This window comes from Globicephala melas, chromosome 9 (assembly GCF_963455315.2).
Source record: "Globicephala melas chromosome 9, mGloMel1.2, whole genome shotgun sequence".
NCBI lineage: Eukaryota > Metazoa > Chordata > Mammalia > Artiodactyla > Delphinidae > Globicephala > Globicephala melas.
The window spans coordinates 11,940,110-11,958,649 of NC_083322.1; positions in this window are offsets into that span (position 1 = coordinate 11,940,110).

The following is an 18,540-nucleotide window of genomic DNA, read 5'->3' on the forward strand; positions in this document are numbered from 1 at the left end:
TGATGTGACATCATTCCATCACTGTCAGAGAGCAGGAAGAATGAAGTAGGGAAGGAGAAAACCGGGATAAGGCACCATAGTGAAGTTGTGCTGGGGCAACAGGAGATGGATTCCATTGGGACCTTCTGAGAAGCCCAGGAAATGCCTCTCTGAACTATTCCTGAATGCTGACTCCAGAGCTTTCATCCCCTGGCTCCTGTCCCACAAGGAGCTTTAGCACCCCTTCAGCTCTGGCTGCCCTGTATACGGGCCAACGGGGCTCCTATGACATCAGAGAAGACCCTGGGGCAGAAAGCAGAGGGACCCCCAGCATGCATGTGATGGGGAGCCGTCAGCATGGGGCAAATGGACGTAGGCTTGCACATAACCCTTAACCGCAGTCAAGGATGAAATCAGAGGTGGGTTGAGGATGTGATGGAAAGCCCTAGAGGATCCTTGATGGCCACTCTTCAAGTGAAAGTGTCCCTTCTTCTAGCAGATCTTTCTCATGACTACTAATGGCTCGGAAGCCAGAATTTTCTGGAAGCACCACACCTTCTTGAATATCAGACTTAATATCAAACAGGAAGGGCTGTCCTGGGTCCCATTTTCATTTTCCCTTAAGAGGCAACTCCCTTAAGAGGCAACCCTTTGTAGTTAGTTTCACATAATAAATTATCAGACGACTGTATTTGCATTTCAGATGATTTTGCGTCTGGAGCACAGGTGACTCAGGCAAAAGTAATCCGTGCCTGCCTTTGATCCCAGAATTGCACACAGCCAGTAATTGTGCTAGACCAGAGTTGTGTCAGAGAGTTAACAGGGAACTAAGATTTCTTAAGCCTGTACTTTGTACTACGCAATTTGTTTCATTTTCTTGCATAAAACCTCTGCAAAACAGGTGTCATTGGTCTCAGTTTACAAACGGGAAAACTTAGCCAAATCTTTTCCAAGTCACCAGCTCGAGGCAGGTCGGAATAGTCCAAGGCAAAACAGACCAAGGTCTCTGAAGTCAGAACTCTTTTCTCTTTAGCCTCCCAGGTGAAAGATGTTGTGATAATAACTTGTGTCAGAGTCAGTGTTTCTGAAAGGGACTTGTGGGTCAGTGTTCCGATTCTGAAGCTGTCTACCTCTACCAAAACGCAGAGGGGGATCTAAAGCGTGGGTGGGTTTGAGTCTCAGCTCTGATATTTGTTAGCTGTGCCTACTTCAGCAAGTTACCTAAACTCTCCAGCAATCAGTTTTTTCCCCCTTAACGTGGTGCTCTATCTCACGTGGTTCTTAAGAAAACGAATCGAAATAACGTACTTAAGAAGCTGGATACCTAGCACAGGAAGGGGTCTGATACTAGCAACAGTCAAAGCTTTGGGGTCCAGGGCTGTCCCACCCGAGCTCAGGACTCATCTGCCCCAGTGGGCCACACAGCCAAGAAGCCGAGTGCCCCAGGCGACTCAGGCAGTACGAAACTGGTCTTCTCCCTACTCAGGGCTCTGGTTTCCAGGGTGAGAGAGCAGATGTTTGATCCTCCCTTTTCTCTGTATGGAGGGCTTACCTGTGATGCCTCTGTTCTGATGTCCCTGTCCTTGTGGGCTCCCGCAGGCGCCCTGCACCCCCCCAGGCAGGCTCAGCTGACCGAGGCCTTCCCATGCTGTCCAGTCACCCATGGAGCAGGTGGGGCTGGGTGTGCTGAGCTAGGCTGTGCAGGGCTGGGCCAGGTGATCAACCCTCGCTGCTTCTCTATTGCCCCAGGGCAGGAGCTCCTTTCCCTACACCTGTCTTGGATTATCCAGGCTGCCCCACTGAAGCCCCATCACACTCTTCACTAAATGTAGCCTCCCAGAGAGGCCTTTACTCCCTGCCAGGCGAAGTTCACGGTTCCCTGCTGGGACAAACACACCCGCATGTTTGTTAATGCGAGAAGCCTGTGATCAGCTCTTCAAATGCCAACACTGACTCTGATTCATCAAATAATCTCCCTGACGCAGGGACCGAGCCAGGACTCTCTCGCCCTTAACCCCGCCCCCTCCTCCTCTCCCTCCCCCTCTCCCTCCCCCTCCCGGACGCTGCTGACGGAGGCTCGCTCGGTGGATCCACAGTGCCCTCAAGTGGCCAGTTGTGCAGTAGCGCAATTGCCAGAGCCCAGGCAGGACGAGTGCTACCTATTAGGATCGAAATCCGGATCCACCGGGACATGCAGGGCACAGGTCTTGCTGATTTGCTCTTTATCTGTCTCGGGCTCACCCTTAGCACGTGGTAGTGAGGGAGGCATGAAGTAAAGATTTTTCCAAGACGGAATAAAAATTCTAAACCTCATCAATTAGTGTTCTAGGAAAGGGATACGGGCCAGTTGCCAGTTGCCCTGGGAAGGGGTGGGACCTCGGGCAAAGCTTTCTCTTTAACCAAAGATAATTCCTGGAGAGGCTGACAGTGGAGTTCTATCAGCCAAAACATCTTCCAAGCAGCCAGGGAAAGAAGCCCATCAAGTCCTTGAAGAGGACATTGCCTCCTTACATATCTTCTCTTATCTGAATATCCTGTTCAAATTTTTTTTAATTTATTTTATTTATTTATTTTTGGCTGCATTGGGTCATTGTATTGGGTCTTAGTATCTTTTGACAAACACAGTTTTTTTTTAAATTTTGATAAAGAATAATTTAATTCTTTAAAAAATTAGAACATTTTTCATCCACTTTTAGAAATCTTTGCCTACTACAAGGTCATGAAGAGAATTTGCTGTGTTTTCTTTCAGACCCTTTATATTTCAGAAGCTTTATAGATCATTGGAAATGTTGTTCCAACTCATATTCATTTTTGGTTTTGGCAAGGGTCAGCAAGCCTTTTCTGTAAGGAGTCAGATAGTAAATATGTTTGGTTTTGTGCACCCCATGCAGTTTCTGCCAGAACTACTCAACTCTGCCATTGCAGTGCAAAACCAGCCATAGGCAATACGTAGATGATTGAGCTTAGTTTTATTCCAACAAAACTTTACTTACAGATACTGAAATCTGAATTTTGTATAATTATCACCTGGCACAGAATGTTATTCTTTTTATTTTTTTAACCATTTAAAAATGTAAAAACCATTGTTAGCTTCTCGGCCGTATAAAAACAGGCAGAGGCCATATTTGGCCTCTGGGCCTTAGTTTGCCAACTCCTGGTTCATGGACTGAGATAAAAATTGAGATTCATTCCTTTTCCACATGGATATATATTTTTTTCCAGCACCATTTGCTGAAAAGATTATTTTTCCCCTCTTTATGCTACTTTTAGTGTTTGACCTAGGGATTACAATGTGCATCTGTAACTTATCATGGTCTATGTGTAAAAATGTTCTATTAACCATAGGTTTTCCATAAATGCTTTTTATTAGGAAGTTTCCAGTTATTCCTAATTTGCTAATTGTTTTTTTAATCAGGAATGGATGTTGGACTTTATCAAAATTTTTTTGAGCATCTATAGAGATGATCAAATGGTTTTCCTTTGATAGTATTTGATATGATAAATTGTAAAGCTATAGTAAATAAGGCAGTGTGCTATTTGTGTAAGAACTGACAAAACAGACTAACGCATATGCAATGACTGATACGTGACAAAAGTGAGATCACAGAGCGGTGAGGAAAGTATTACTCTTATCGGATAGTTATATGGAAAGCCATAACCTTACCTCTTCATTTCATATACAAGGAACTCCAGTTGAATTACACATCTTAATGTAAAAGTTTAAAATATAAAGAATTTAGAAGGCAATATAAGAAAACATGATCATTTTGAAATAGGCAAAGATTTCCTAAACTAGACACCAAAATACAAAATATAAACCAAAGAGGGGGGAAAATGGACTGATTTTGGATTAAGAAGTTCTCCTCATCAAAGGACACAACTAAGAGAGTGAAAAAGTAACCCAAAGAGTGTGTGTGTGCATGTGTGTGTGTGCATGTGTGTGTGTGCCGGTTGAAAGGCTCATATACCTTGGTAGGAGTGTAAATTGGAAACCTCACAGAATCCTGAATGGGTGATATAACTTATTCCAGTCTTCTTTGAATTACTCCCCTTTAACACCTTCTCAAGTGGGGTTACCTTTTATGAAAGCCAAACTGAGTTTCTATTTAAAAAACAGAGAAGAGGGCTTCCCTGGTGGTGCAGTGGTTGAGAGTCCGCCTGCCGATGCAGGCGACACGGGTTCGTGCCCCGGTCCGGGAGGATCCCACATGCCGCGGAGCGGCTGGGCCCGTGAGCCATGGTCGCTGAGCCTGTGCGTCCGGAGCCTGTGCTCCGCCATGGGAGAGGCCAGAACAGTGAGAGGCCCGCGTACCGCAAAAAAAAAAAAAAAAAAATAGAGAAGAAAATTAGACACAAAATGACAGCAGGATTGTCAAGCAATAAAAAAGCAATATAGGGACATACATTAGCGTGCATTACTGTGGATGACAGTTCCCTGTGGATAATTTATTTCAGTGGCAACTGTTGCTAAGGATTGTAATTTATTTATTTTTAAGGTTGGTGGCTACAGATGACCTTAACAGTGTTCTGCATTGGCTGGCCCACATCTGGGCACTGTGTGGTCTGAGTTGGTGACATTCAATGTGAGGAGGTTATTATAAACGTGCTGAAACTAGATAGTCTTACCAGAGGATACTTCACCCTACCTGAGACTGCGGTCTGATATTCAACCCCAATTAGAGAATCTTAAACTGTATAAAGGAATCTCAGAAACCCAGATGCTCCAGCCCTTCAAAGGTTATTTTCTGACTTCCTACTATCAGAACAGCCGAAGCCCCAAGTCCACTCATTTCCCCTGCTGAGGGAAGCGTGGGGTAAGTCCTTTATATGGGGATTTCTGGGAACTGTGAGTAGAGGTGAGCACGTGGGTGTTTGTAAACAGGAAGGAGGTGACTGTGCCACGCTGTGGCTAAGCTGCTGGCCCAGAGATACACGGCCGAGTCCCCAGGCTCTGCTCCCCGGATCTTCAGACGGGAGTACGAGCCCTCAGGCCTCTCAGCGGTGAACCAATCACTAGGCATCCCCAATGCGTCCGGTGCACCTTTTCTCTGAAAATAAGTCAGAAACTCCGGGCCCTGCCCCAGCATCTGTCAGTACCAGTAAAAGACTTGGTGACCAGAAATTGGGTCACACCTGAGAACTACAGCCTGGCCCCTCCCTGTGACCCTGTGCCTGGGGGACTGGGACACTCCAGCTCCTGTGTGACCTGTAGGGATAGTAAGGAAGAAAATAATTGTAATCATCACACACACACACACACACACACACACACACACACACAGAACTGCTTGGTTTGCTGAGGACTCACCTGCCCCCAGGAGACAGAGGTAGTCCAGCAGAGGAGGCTGGAGCCCATGGCAGGGTCAGGGCAGCAGTGGGAGGTTGACCAGCTCAGGGTCCTCGTAAGCATGAGCAGAGGAGGAGGGGCGTCCATGTCCCCACAGGGCAGTTCTCATGGTGACATCACTGAGCCTCAGGATTAATTAATTAATTAAGTACATCTAAGATGTCTGCAATGCGGAGATGCACCATTTATTATGTACGATTAAGAAAGAAAAATATGACTGTCAGTCATCATCAGAAACATTAAAAGGTGAAAACTTGTGAGGCATAGAATTAATGAAAAATGGAGGGCCTCCCTGGTGGCGCAGTGGTTGAGAGTCCGCCTGCCGATGCAGGGGACGTGGGTTCGTGCCCCCGTCCGGGAGGATCCCACATGCTGCGGAGCGGCTGGGCCCGTGAGCCATGGCCGCTGAGCCTGCGCGTCCGGAGCCTGTGCTCCGCAACGGGAGAGGCCACAACAGTGAGAGGCCCACGTACCGAAAAAAAAAAAAAGAAAAATGGAAATTCAGAAGTGGGTCTAAATAGGCACTGATTCTGTTAGGTCCTCACTGTCACCCAGTGTCCCGGGGCCTGAGTCCCAGACTCCCTACCTGGCCTTCGCGCTTCTCTCCTTCTTTTCTCATCATCAGCTGGACATTTCCACCTGGATGCTTCAACAGCCCTTCACAGTTGAGGTAGGAAATGCTGATTTTATCAACTCCAGCTGAGACTCCTCTTTCTGACCTCGTTCCTGCATTCGCCTGGTGCCATGCATGATCTGGGCAGGAGTGGGCTATGTGTGTGTGTTGGGGGGAGGGTGGGTGGTGGAATCGCCACGTCTTTGTCCCAAAGGCAGTCTGCACTCACAGCTCTGGGCAAGGGATGAAACGGCGCCTCTGGTGTGTACCGATCTAAGTTCAAATCTTCTAGTAATTCTGGAGGTTAAAACAAAAACAGTTCCCTTGATTAATTCATGAATCTCCGTACAGTTTTTGTCCTCAACTCCCTATCATGGTGCCTCCTGTGTTTCTAAGTCACTTCTAACATAAATAAATGTTACAGAACCTTACCTGGAGGAGTCAGAACTGTTTTACCTTTAACATTCGGGTGAGTCATACAATAAAAACGTGGTGGGGGGTTGAACTGATCCTTGGGGCTCCTAACAGGCTGCATTATGAGTAATTCATTTCTCATTTTCACTCCTAGGCTAACTCTCAAAACCTGACTGTTGGCCCCCTTCAGAAAAGGAACAAGACACACGATCCTTTCCAGAAGAAGATGGGATTCCTCCAACCTGATTAAGCAGGAAAATTGACCTATTTCCGGCCCCTGAGAGTGTCCTTGGGCACTGCCTGTTTTATTAGTGTGCCCCGTTGAACAGGTAAACTGTGGCCCCCAGCCTCACCACTTCTCTCTTCGTCACCAGCCTTCACAGGTAAAAGGGGTAGTACAGCTGGTAACTTCACATGTGAAATAAATTATCCATTTCCACCCCCTTAAAAAGCAAAACCGATCAGAACCAGCTTGGAGTTTAGTTAACACTGTGTTCCTCTACATTTCACATGTGTGAAGAGACCACTGAGTTGCCTCTCTCCCCGCCTTTCTCATTTTAATAATAGCTTCTCACAAAGGTCCCTTCCCTAGATCACATTCGTATCTGTGATGCATCTTGGGATTGGAATAATTTGCTCAAATCTCAGTTTTTCCGGGGCTAAGCCCTGATCAGCCATCTCTAGAACTTCTCTTCTTCCAACATCATGATGCTTTTACCTGCAGTGCTGTAGGACACACACGGACGCTCCTACCTGCAGACTGAAAACCCCCAGGCTCCCAGGGGGTCCCACACAGATGTAAACAGACCGTCGTCTGTAATCTGGTTCCACCATTTATCAACTCTGAGACCACGCACGAGGCCATTAACCTGCCTGTCTATCCCCGTTATGCGATATGAAGCAGCTAACAGAAGCAAGTTAGATCTCTATCTACCGATCTGAAAAAATAAAGTCCAAAGTAGACTAAGAGAAAAAAGTAGGCAAGTTTCAGTTAATGTGTGCAGGTGGCCCCGCTTTTGTAGGGGTATTTGGGTAGACAGGTTTGCATGAGCATAGAGAAGAAGGTAAGAAACACACCCCTAAAGGTGGGATTGGATAGGGCTGTGTTTGCAGAGGGAGGAGGATTATTAACATTTAACATTTTCCTTATACATTGTTGATGCTTTTTATTATAAAACATAGCTTAGCACTATATACAAGGCATGGAAGCAACTCAAGTGCCCAACAGATGAATGGATAAAGAAGATGTGGCATATATATATATATATAATATATATATATGCCACATTATATAATTGTATATATTATATAATATTCCATTGTATATGCACATTGTATATATACAGTGTGTATATATAATGGGTATAAATGCCCTTTTTTTTTTTTTTGCGGTATGCGGGCCTCTCACTGTTGGGGCCTCTCCCGTTGCGGAGCACAGGCTCTGGACGCGCAGGCTCAGAGGCCATGGCTCACGGGCCCAGCCGCTCCGCAGCATGTGGGATCCTCCCAGACCGGGGCACGAACCTGTGTCCCCTGCATAGGCAGGCGGACTCTCAACCACTGCGCCACCAGGGAAGCCCCTAAATGCCCATTTAAAAAAATAAGCCAAGGGGGCTTCCCTGGTGGCGCAGTGGTTGGGAGTCCGCCTGCCAATGCAGGGGACACGGGTTCGAACCCTGGTCTGGGAAGATCCCACATGCCGCGGAGCAACTAGGCCCGTGAGCCACAACTACTGAGCCTGTGTGTCTGGAGCCTGTGCTCCGTAACAAGAAAGGCCGCGACAGTGAGAGGCCCGCGCACAGTGATGAAGAGTTGCCCCTGCTTGCCACAACTAGAGAAAGCCCTCGCACAGAAATGAAGACCCAACACAGCAAAAATAAATTAATTAATTAATAAACTCCAACCCCCAACATCTTCTTAAAAAAAAAAAAAAAGCCAGGGGTGAAGGCGCACAGCACCCTGTGCACATGGATGGCCCCTGACCGGTGAACTGGGTAAGCGGTGAGGTCGACGGTGACTTCCGTTTGTGCTGACTGTGGATTAATGTGGCTTCTGCCTCTGCAAGAACGGCCACCACCGGGAGTGGAGGCTCTGACAGCTCATTCTAGAACAAGCCTTGAATAATCCCCTTATTTGAAGAGGAAGGTAAATGGGCGCCTCCTACTGCCTGCATTTTCAAACTCAATAAAAATCAGTGATGTTTTCACAGGCTCTAGAAATGCTCGTCTTTTACTCCTAATTAAGTAGCAGTGTTGTTCACTCCAGGGTCGGTTGTGACGTTCTTCCAGTGTTCATCAACAGCTCACAGCCCTCTCAAGTGGGTGAGGGGTGCTGTCCCCAGGGAACATGTTCTAACTCCGGTCTCTCTAAGGTTTGACTCTTTGAAATAAGTAGTCTATTTTTGGTCTTCACTGCCTAAGGAGATGAAGCTGCATTCGTCTCTTAAGCATTGATGTGAACCATTCAGGCAAAACCGGGGCTTTGGTCTATCCTTGGGCCATGCTAGGCCATTGTATATTTGATTATTTCCGCCCAGAAAGACTCACACAGTTCTTCAAGGACTAATGCATGGCCTCTCTCTATATATGGAGCCTTTGCTGTCACAAACAGCATTTCCGAAATGGCCGAGGAGGGAGAGCTGGAAAGGGCACTGCCCTGCATCCTGCCCCACAGGCAGGGTGTGGGCTGAAGCTGGGGTTTGGGGGTGAGAGACCCTCAGCTCTGTGTCTCTGGCGTTGTCCAACGATCCATGGAAGTGGACATCCATGACACGGTTCAGTGTATCAGGCCTCATGGCCTCTAATTTATCCAAGAGGGATTTGTGCCTTGGGAAGACCTTCCCTCACATAATAGAGAAGCCATTATTGTTCCTCCGCAACGGGAGAGGCCACAGCAGTGAGAGGCCCGCGTACCCCCCCCCCCAAAAAAAAAGAAAAGAAAACATAAGCTAAGACTGATAAAAGGTGTGAGGGCTGCCTACAAATGATAAAGAATCAGTGTGAAATCATATGTTCCTCAGTGTTGCCAAGGAGGAGGCCATGGTAACAACCATGATGAGGTATGACCTTTCCACGGGACACACGAAGACACGGCCAGGCCTCTGTTCTCACTGACTGGGATGCAGAGGCCAATGATGGAGCAGCTGGTCTGTGGACTTTGTAAACAGACATGTTTGTTTCCTGGTTCTGCTTCTTCTAAACCGTGAGACATTGGGAAAATGATTTAATGTCCCTGAGCCCTTTTCTCTACACAGTGGGCCTAAGAATATTGGATTTGCACAATGGTTGCAGAGTTTTAAAGAGGATGATATGTACAAAGAATCTAGCACACGTTAAGGGCTCAGCTGCCTCCCTTCTATTGAGTTGGCTGCTGCTGGGAGACATGGAAATATTCAGTGCACACAGGGCAACCTGGGTTCTGTTCGCTGGGAGTGCTCTGGGCTCAGCAGATAACAGGAAGTGGATTTGAAACGGCTAAAAACATCCCTTGCAGGAGGGAAACCTGGGTGGGAGGCTGCACGCTCTCTCAGTGCTCAAGCCAAGGCAGGGAGGTTTGTGCACAGAACGTGGGGGACTCAGCAGGGCTGGGCTAAGCTGCGGGCACAGAGGTACAGGGCCGCATCCCTCAGCTCCAAGGAGCTCACGTTCAGCTCAGAGCGAGTGTCACGGAACTGTTGTGCTGAGAATCGATCTGGGAAGTTTCCTTTTTCTCTCTGCATATTTTCATAAAACTCTGAGAGGAACTGGGGGCCCTGACTCAGGGCCTGTTAGTACCAAGATACATTGTGGTGCCCAGAGACAGGGGAACATCTCAGTGTCACTGTCCGTCCTGTTGTTTTGATCAGCTGTCTCAGAGTTTGGGTGACTCCAGCCTCCAACGGGCCTGTGGGAAACACAGATATGAAATGAGCACCGGAGAGAGCTTGATGGTTACCCCCAAGGTGAGGTGGGGGATTCAGGAGTCGGGAAGCTCAGAAAGGCGATAATGTCTATTCACAGGACTTCCCTGCTCCCAGGAGATAGAGCATCACCCAGGGAAGGAGGCTGGAGCCCAGGGCATGCGGGGTGGGCAGTGTGCGCCTCGAACTCACCTTCTGGTCCTCCTGGGTAAGAGCTGAGTTCCGGCTTCGCTCTCCCTGATTGGAGGATTACCCTGTGATGGCCCCTCCCTGTTGCCCTCCCCCTGGAGGCTTCGCGAGGTCCTGCGCTCTGTGCTACCCCCACGCCAGACTCTTCTCACACTTCTGCCGGGCAGGAGGCTGACTTAGGGCGAAGTCTGTCCCCACCCAGCTGTGCTGATGTTTCTGTGAGGTACATGCTCTTTGCCCCCACCCCCACCCCAGCAGCCAGGAAGCCCCGTCCCCTCTCACCTTCCTCACCCCCCGCCCCCCTTCTGCTTGCAGGGCTCCGTGCGGGAACTCACCCACCAGCACGTCAGCCAAGGGGGAGGGTCTGTAAGCCTCCAGTTCCTTCTCTGCCTGGGTACCCCCATCTCTGTGATGCTGGGGTCAGACCAAGCTTTGTGTTGATATTTTCCTTTCCCGGGCAGCAATCCCAGCCCTCACCCTGAGCGGCCAGCAATGCAGAGACACCAAGATTTAGTCCATCTGACTGGGTCCGAAGGGGGCCTGGGTTGGCTATAAATTCTTGGGAGTGAAGATTCTCCAGAAACAAGTTTCTGCCTTTATGGGCTCGTGGCACAGACCTAGTCAACTTGGGGTTTACTGCCCTCGAGCCCGTCTTCAGTGTAGCATCCTGGAGAGTTTCTGTTTATCCCTCCAGACTCACCTGGCCCTGTGAGGCTGACCTTTACAGATTATAGTAACTGGGCTTTCTCTAGACTGAGTTTTGTTTATGGGACATAATGGCAGGGGAGTGAAGGGAGACAGGGCACCACTGTCCTGGTTTATAATAAATACGTACCCTTTGGCTTCCTTCTCCCCGTTACGTTTCAGCCTAGCGACTCCTTCTCACCAAAGGCTGCAGCACCTGGAAGGCAGCCGGTTCCCTAAATTACAGCAGCCAACTGCCCAGGGAACCATTCCCCCACTCCTTTCAGGCCAATGGGGATAAGACCCGCCCATTTATGCTGTCGTAGGACCCTTCTCTTCCCTTACCGGTCTCCCTAAACCCTGTCTCACCTCTATAAGTAGGCTCTTCATTGGTCCTCCTCAACCCTCCCAGCACCCTGCGGAGTAGACAGTAGATGTAGCCAGGGAAAAAAGGAAAAACGAGCTTGGAAAACGCATTGGGCCTTTTTGAAAAGTAACAAAAGTCCTAACGTTCAGCAGTTAGCAGTAACAGTTCTGTCTGCAATTAGCAGTGACAAAAGTTCCAACATTCTGCAATTAGCAGTAACAAAATTTCTAACATTCTGCAGTTAGCATTGCTGAGACAGTCAGCAGAAGCATAGAGAAATATGCAATGTGAAAATAAATAGTATTACTTGGGGACAGAATCTGAAGAGGATCCAGGGAAGTATGACTCCATTCCTCAGCTACTCCTGTGCAGGGAAGTCTACAGAAGGGTGTGTTTCTTCACATATGCAGTGGAGAACTTGGGGCTCCACGCAGATCCCTCCTCAGGACACCTTCTCTGATCCCCCTCAGTGGGCACTGCCCTCCACTGCAGGGATCACCTTTGATTTAAGAGGCAAGAAAGCAAGAAGAGGGTAAATTTTACAGAGAGTGGGAAATGTCTGAAATATTGGAGATAATGTTCTGTTGAGTGAGAGGGTGAGCTAATTGGAATCTCAAAACAGAGATGTAAAGGCAGGTAAAGTTCGTGACCCGATTTATCACGCTAGATACCAGTTTGTGCAGGTGTGATTTATTCTGACAGCTCTCAGCTGTTGCCCTGAAAAAGAGAGATCCATGCATTCACTCGGGTTTGGGTTTCTGTAATGAGAGGGCAACCTAAGAGGATCATGGTAAAAGAATGAATATTTGCAAGGTAGGGTTAAAAGAATGTATTATAACATCATCAATTCTACTCTATCAGGAGATGATAAAAATATGGAAGGACCCTAAGGAATAGGAAGAAAGAAAGAATAGTTACCAATGGATAGGAGATCCCGGTAATGCCAAAGAACAGGTGTGGGAGGATAGGAAGCTGTGGGCAGAGTGGGATGAGTAACTCATGAACTTGGAGGTGGGTCCTTTCCAGCTGATGGCAAGGAACAAGGGATGATGTTATTAAAGTGAAGCAGTGGAGCAAGAAATAGAAAGAAAAGGCTCATAACTTTGGGGTAGGCAAACAGGATGCAAAGAGCACCAAGTGTAAAAGAAAAAGCTGTTAATTTAGACTTTATAAAAATTTAAATCTTCAATTAACCAAAGTCAACATTAGGAAAGTGAAAAGGCAAGCCACTGTGGGCCAAGACCAACTCAGCCTATTTAATGGTCAAAAGACTCCTATCTAGAATATTAAAATATCCCTTACAAATCAATAATATAAAGACAACCTGATTTTTAAAGATGGACGAATTCCAAAGCAGGCACCTTATAAGAGGAGATAGGAAGATATGAAAAAAGTAAATATCATTACTGAGCAGTGAAGTATAAATGAGACACCACTACAAACCCAATAGAATGGCTAACAATAAAAAGAACACCAGGTGTTGGTGTGAACGGGGGTCAAGGGAACCCCCACCCCTTGGTGTTGTAAATTGGTGCAGTCACTTTGGAAAACTATTCAACTGCTTCTAATAAAGTCAAATATGCCTCTACCCCGTGAATCCATAGTTCCACTCATGTTTATACCTAAGAGAAATGAATGCTTTTACCCACAAAGACTTGTACAAGGATATTCAGAGCAGTTTTATTCATAATAGTTGAACACTGGAGCAACCTAGGCATCCATCTATAGGAGGATGGATAAACAAATTGTGATATACAATGGAATACTACTTAGTATTATAAAAAAAAAAGTACTGATAAACACAATATGAGTACATTTCAGAAATAATAATTTTGAGAACAAGAAGTCAAGAAAACAGAGTATTTCCTGTGTGGTTCCACTTATATGAAGTTCAAGAATAGACAAAACTATAGTCATAAAAGTCAGAAAAGTGGTTATAGCTCTGGGAAGTAAGCTGATTGGGAAGAGGCATGAGGAAATTTTCTCGGGTGGTGGAAGTGTTCTTTATCTTGATTTCGGTCATGGTCGCACTGGTGTAGGCCTTTGACAAAATTTACCAAGCCCCCCCAAAAAAAAAATTTACCAAGCAATATGTGTATTAATTTGAGCATTTTCTCCCTATTTACACCTTAAATAAAGTATGACTAAAACAGTAATAAACAATTACACAGGAGATGGGAGTCACATTGAATTTCATTGTATTCCATGTAGTCCACCTTAGAAACGAACCACACACAAGACAGGAACAATTCCATGCATCAAATATTGAGAACATGAGAAGTTCTCAGTGACTGGAGTGTACAACGTCCAAATTTGACCTCAAAATAAGCTGGACTGACAAGGTTGCTCAGAAATAGCTGAGGATCAATGGCTGAAGGAAAGCTGTAGCCAAACAAAAACTTCAAAAAAAAAAAAAATCCTCAAAGTCTGTTTTAATCATTCCAAGCATCCTGAACTGCTGTAAACGCCATAATTTGGCAAAATTGGTCATTCGTCAGTTTCACCATTTAGACTTTCAGCAGATTGTGCAATTAGTGAGTTCAGTTTTTGCCCAGCGAGCAGCCTGCTCCCTTGTCTGTAATCAGGTCCTGGGTCAGCCAGCGCTCCCCCAACCCAGGGTGTACATGGCACAGCAGGTCAAGGGGTGAGCAGCACATGGGGTTTGCCCTTCCTGTGAAGCCCAACTATGGACCCCCAGACTTGGACTTACTGGATCCCACGTGAAGAAACCCTGCTCTTGTGTATGGACTTCCACCTGTAAGAAGCCGAGGAGGGATACAGGCTGGGGGAGAATAAATTGTTGCCAATATAATTTTGTAATATTTTGCAAGAAAAAAAAAATTGAAAAGCTCATAGATTTTAATCCAAGCCAAAGGGATGATAAAAATGAGGTTCTTTCTTAATTTACAAATTGCCTAAAAGATGGGACTCATATACAATTTTATGCATGTAGTTCAACTTAGAAATGAATCACACACAAATAAGAGAAGAAGAGAACAGTCAGAGGCATAAGATATTGAGAACGTGAGAAGTTCTCAGTGACCTCAAAAGACCTCATAACCTCAGAAGATGCAAAATACTGCCCTGTGCCCACAGGAGAGACTTAGTTTGTCATCTTTTTTTTGATAATTCTACAGTTGATCATCTCGGGGTTTAATGCTGCTGTTTGATGCATCTACTCACATTTCCCCTAAGGGGTTTGTTTACTTACGTGTTTCATAATTTGTTACTGAAAATTGTTTTTCTCCAAAGAATTCTTGCTTGGTATTCAATGAGCCCCAGGCACCTTTGTGTAACAGTTTCAAGCTTGGAGAGCCCCAGATCGCTCAGGGAATTTAAAGCTGCACGGCCGTTTTCTGCTTAGCTCTGCGCTGAAAAAGGAAGTGAAATATAAATTTCATGTTAGATGCTGCTGTCCTTCGGCTTTATTCAATTACCAGAATATTCTGAATTGAGTGACGTAACACTAAGTGCTATTTGCATTTACTTTTTCTAACCATTTTTAAATTGAAGTATCATTAATGTACAATGTTGTGTTAGCTTCAGGTGTTCAGCAAAGTGATTCAGTTATATATGCATACATATCATCTTTTTCAGATTCTTTTCCATTATAGGTTATTACAAGACATTGCATATAGTTCCCCGTGCTCTACAGTAAGTGCTTGTTGTTTATTTTATACATAGTAGCGTGTATATGTTAATCCCAAACTCTTAATTTATCCCTGCCCCCCCAACCCTCCTATCCCCTCTGGTAACCGTAAGTTTGTTTTCCATGTCTGTGAGTCTATTTCTGTTGTGTTTTTTTTTTATACACCTTTATTGGAGTATAATTGCTTTACAATGGTGTGTTATAGTTCTGTTTTGTAAATAAGTTCATTTATATCCTTTTTTAGATTCCATGTATAAGTGATATCATACGATATTTGTCTTTCTCTGACTTCACTTTGTATGATAATCTCTAAGTCTATCCATATTGCTGCAAATGACATCATTTCACTTTTTTTAATCGTTGAGTAATATTCCATTGTGTATATGCACCACATCTTCTTTATCCATTCAGCTGTCAGTGGACATTTAGGTTGCTTCCATGTCTTGGCTATTGTAAATAGTGCTGCAGTGAACATTGGGGTCATGTGTCTTTTCAAATTAGAGCGCGCACATACACACACACACACTCACACACACACACACACACACACTCACACTCACACCCTTCACGCTGATGGACCTCAGTTCACACTAGTCTGGTGAGAGCTTCAGAAAGAGCAGTTTTGCTCCCCTGGTGAGACGTGGCCTCAGGAAGAAGCGTCCACCTCACGCCTGTGGCCGAGCTTTTCGTGCGGAGAGCAGCTGACTGTGCCGTGCTGTGGGTTCACTGCTGGCACAGAGGTACAGGGAGGTCTGCTTGGTGCTGGCCGGCTCCAGGGTCAGGGGGAAATGGTCATTCTTCTTTCGGGAGACACTGTACCCCTCCGTGACATCCCCTTCGCCAGTGCTACCGACGCCATTTGAATAATGGATCAGCCTCAGCCCCTGTCCCAGATCTTGCCGATACCAGAACATTCTCAAATGGTTCATATCCTGAGAACAATCCAGGACCATCTTGCTTCCTGCTCGTATAATATGGTATCTTGGCTTCTGGGTGACTGCTGCATCCATGGGACCTGCTGAAGAGGCAGACACACGGTAAAGACAAGGCTCAATGAGTAACGTGGATCTGCAAAGGAAAGGGAAAGCCTCGGAGCTGGGGCTCTGCAAACCCACAGCAGAGGTTTCAGCTGAGTTCCGGACTCACCTGCCACCAGCAGACAAAGAATCACACAAAAGAGGTTGGGGCTCATGGCAGGGTGAGGGCGAGAAGAGGGCCGTCCCCACTAAATGCTCTGTTCCACAGGCCTGAGAGAGGGAGCTGGGGGGGCTCTTCTCCAATGGCCAGGTGGGGCTGCCTGGGATGTCACTCCCCCTACCCCTGCAGATTCTCCCCGCCCCGGGAGGATCCCCCTGTGACTTGGCTCAGGTGCGGTCAGCGTCTCCTCTCCTAGATGTTGCTTAGCTTGCCTGCAGGGGAGGTGGAGTAGGGCTGCGACGCACTGACTTTTGCGTGCACTCCGCCCCCTGGGTTTCCCATATTCCTCTGACACCGTTGCTCCTTGTTTGCACCTGCCCCTGACATCAAGGCTGCTTCGCCCAAATCCTTCAACTGTGGATCTCATTACAGTTTAGAGGGGCCTCCCACTTCTTCCATAGCTGTAGGTAGTTTGGCAATAACTGAAAACTTCTTCAACAGCTGTCGAGCAGTGGATCCACGCCTAAGTTTTTCTTAACCCTTTTCCTCCCAGGCTGCTCTCCCAGACTCTGCCCAGAGCCCCTTAGATCTCGGTGGCGCCATAGTGCCATCTTGTGGCCAATACCTGAAGTTTCATCACTGTTTCTTCTGCAGTGGCCCAAGGGGTGCTGGAAGTGTCTGCAGGATCACCTTTTATGCTCAACTTCCTTCAACGCTAATCCCAACACCAGTTCTAACCCAAACTATTCCGTTGATTTATCATGCTTAATAGGCCGCCCTCATTCTGCTCAACCACTATCGCATTGTCTGCCAGTTATAGGCCAACTGAGTTCTTCCCCCTTAAAATTATCTTCTGAAAGGGAGAGGGATAGAATGGGAGAAATTAAAGGAACTGATGTTTAGTTAAACTAATGTTTACTTTAAACTAATGTTCAAAGTAGGAAGAAAAACACAGACCTTGAAGTGTAAGGAGGTTCTTTTACCTTCATTACAAAAGATAAAGAAAAATGCTGAAGAAAAATAAAAGACAACCAATGTTAACTCCAAAATATAGATTAGCAAAGGACTGGGAAGGTAATGAAATTACCTTCGAGATGGGGTCAAATGCGTACGAGTAAAAAGTAAAACTGGAATGTAAGAAAAATAAGAACATCTTACAAGGCATTAAGCAATCACGGAGGAAACAGTATCTGATGGGGAAATAAGGATGGATGGGATTAAGACCAGCAAGGGACAGTCTCCACTAAATGAAAACTTGTACAATGTGCCTCTGCTGATTTGAGCAGCAGGGAGGGAAGAGATGATTCCGGAAGAAGCAGAGGAGTTAGGAGATATGAAAACATCGGTACAAAATAGTAGTATAAGGAGGCTGAATCTGCCAGGTTCATGTGGCAAAAATGGGGGAAAAAATGGAAAAAAAAATTGAAGATGAAATCTAGAAAGGGAGTCCTTGGAATGGGATTCCAAGAGTAGGGAATTCCCACGTGTGCCCTGGCTCTCCTCACTCCCCAGAGGCACAGGGCAACAGAGCAAGGGGAGCTTTGCTGGTGCCACAATTAAAGACCAGGAAAACTCCCTCCCAGGGATGCTCACTCCCTGGGGAAAGAACTTTGCTGTACAGAGACACGACAACTTCTGATAAGTGGATTTGGGGCAACTGTCACTCCCCTTACCTGCTATGCAAGGCTCAGGGAGCCTCTACCATGGCCGTGACATTCAATCCCAGTCCTGGAGCTGGGTTACCTCTTAGGACGCCCAGAAGACATGGTCCATAATCATATCCACGCTGACCAGGGCCTTAGATTTCATACATTCAAACCGCAGCTTCGCCCACAGATGGATGGAAGATGTTATTTACAATGGAGGTGTTTATGCTTATAATGAATATCTATGACAATATATAATATAGCAAATACATAAAAAGGGATAGGGACATTAGAAAATAAGGCAAAGGTTTCAGGGAAATTATTTCAAATGGAAAGTCTAGGGCATGAAATAAAACAGTCTCTCGAGAACAGATTTACTCAGGAAATCAAGATGAAACTGGAGAGGTTGTAAAAGTATGCTCTAGTGTCCCTGTCGGGACTGGGGCAGTGAAAACATGAAAACAAAATAAAGTGGGCTGCTGAAATGAGGCAGAGGAAATGAAGTCTTATTGTTTTCAACATTGTGTTTGTCAATTAACTGGCACAAAAGTAGTAAGGACTTTACTTAAAACAGGAAGAGAGGGTTTCCCTGGTGGTGCAGTGGTTGAGAGTCCGCC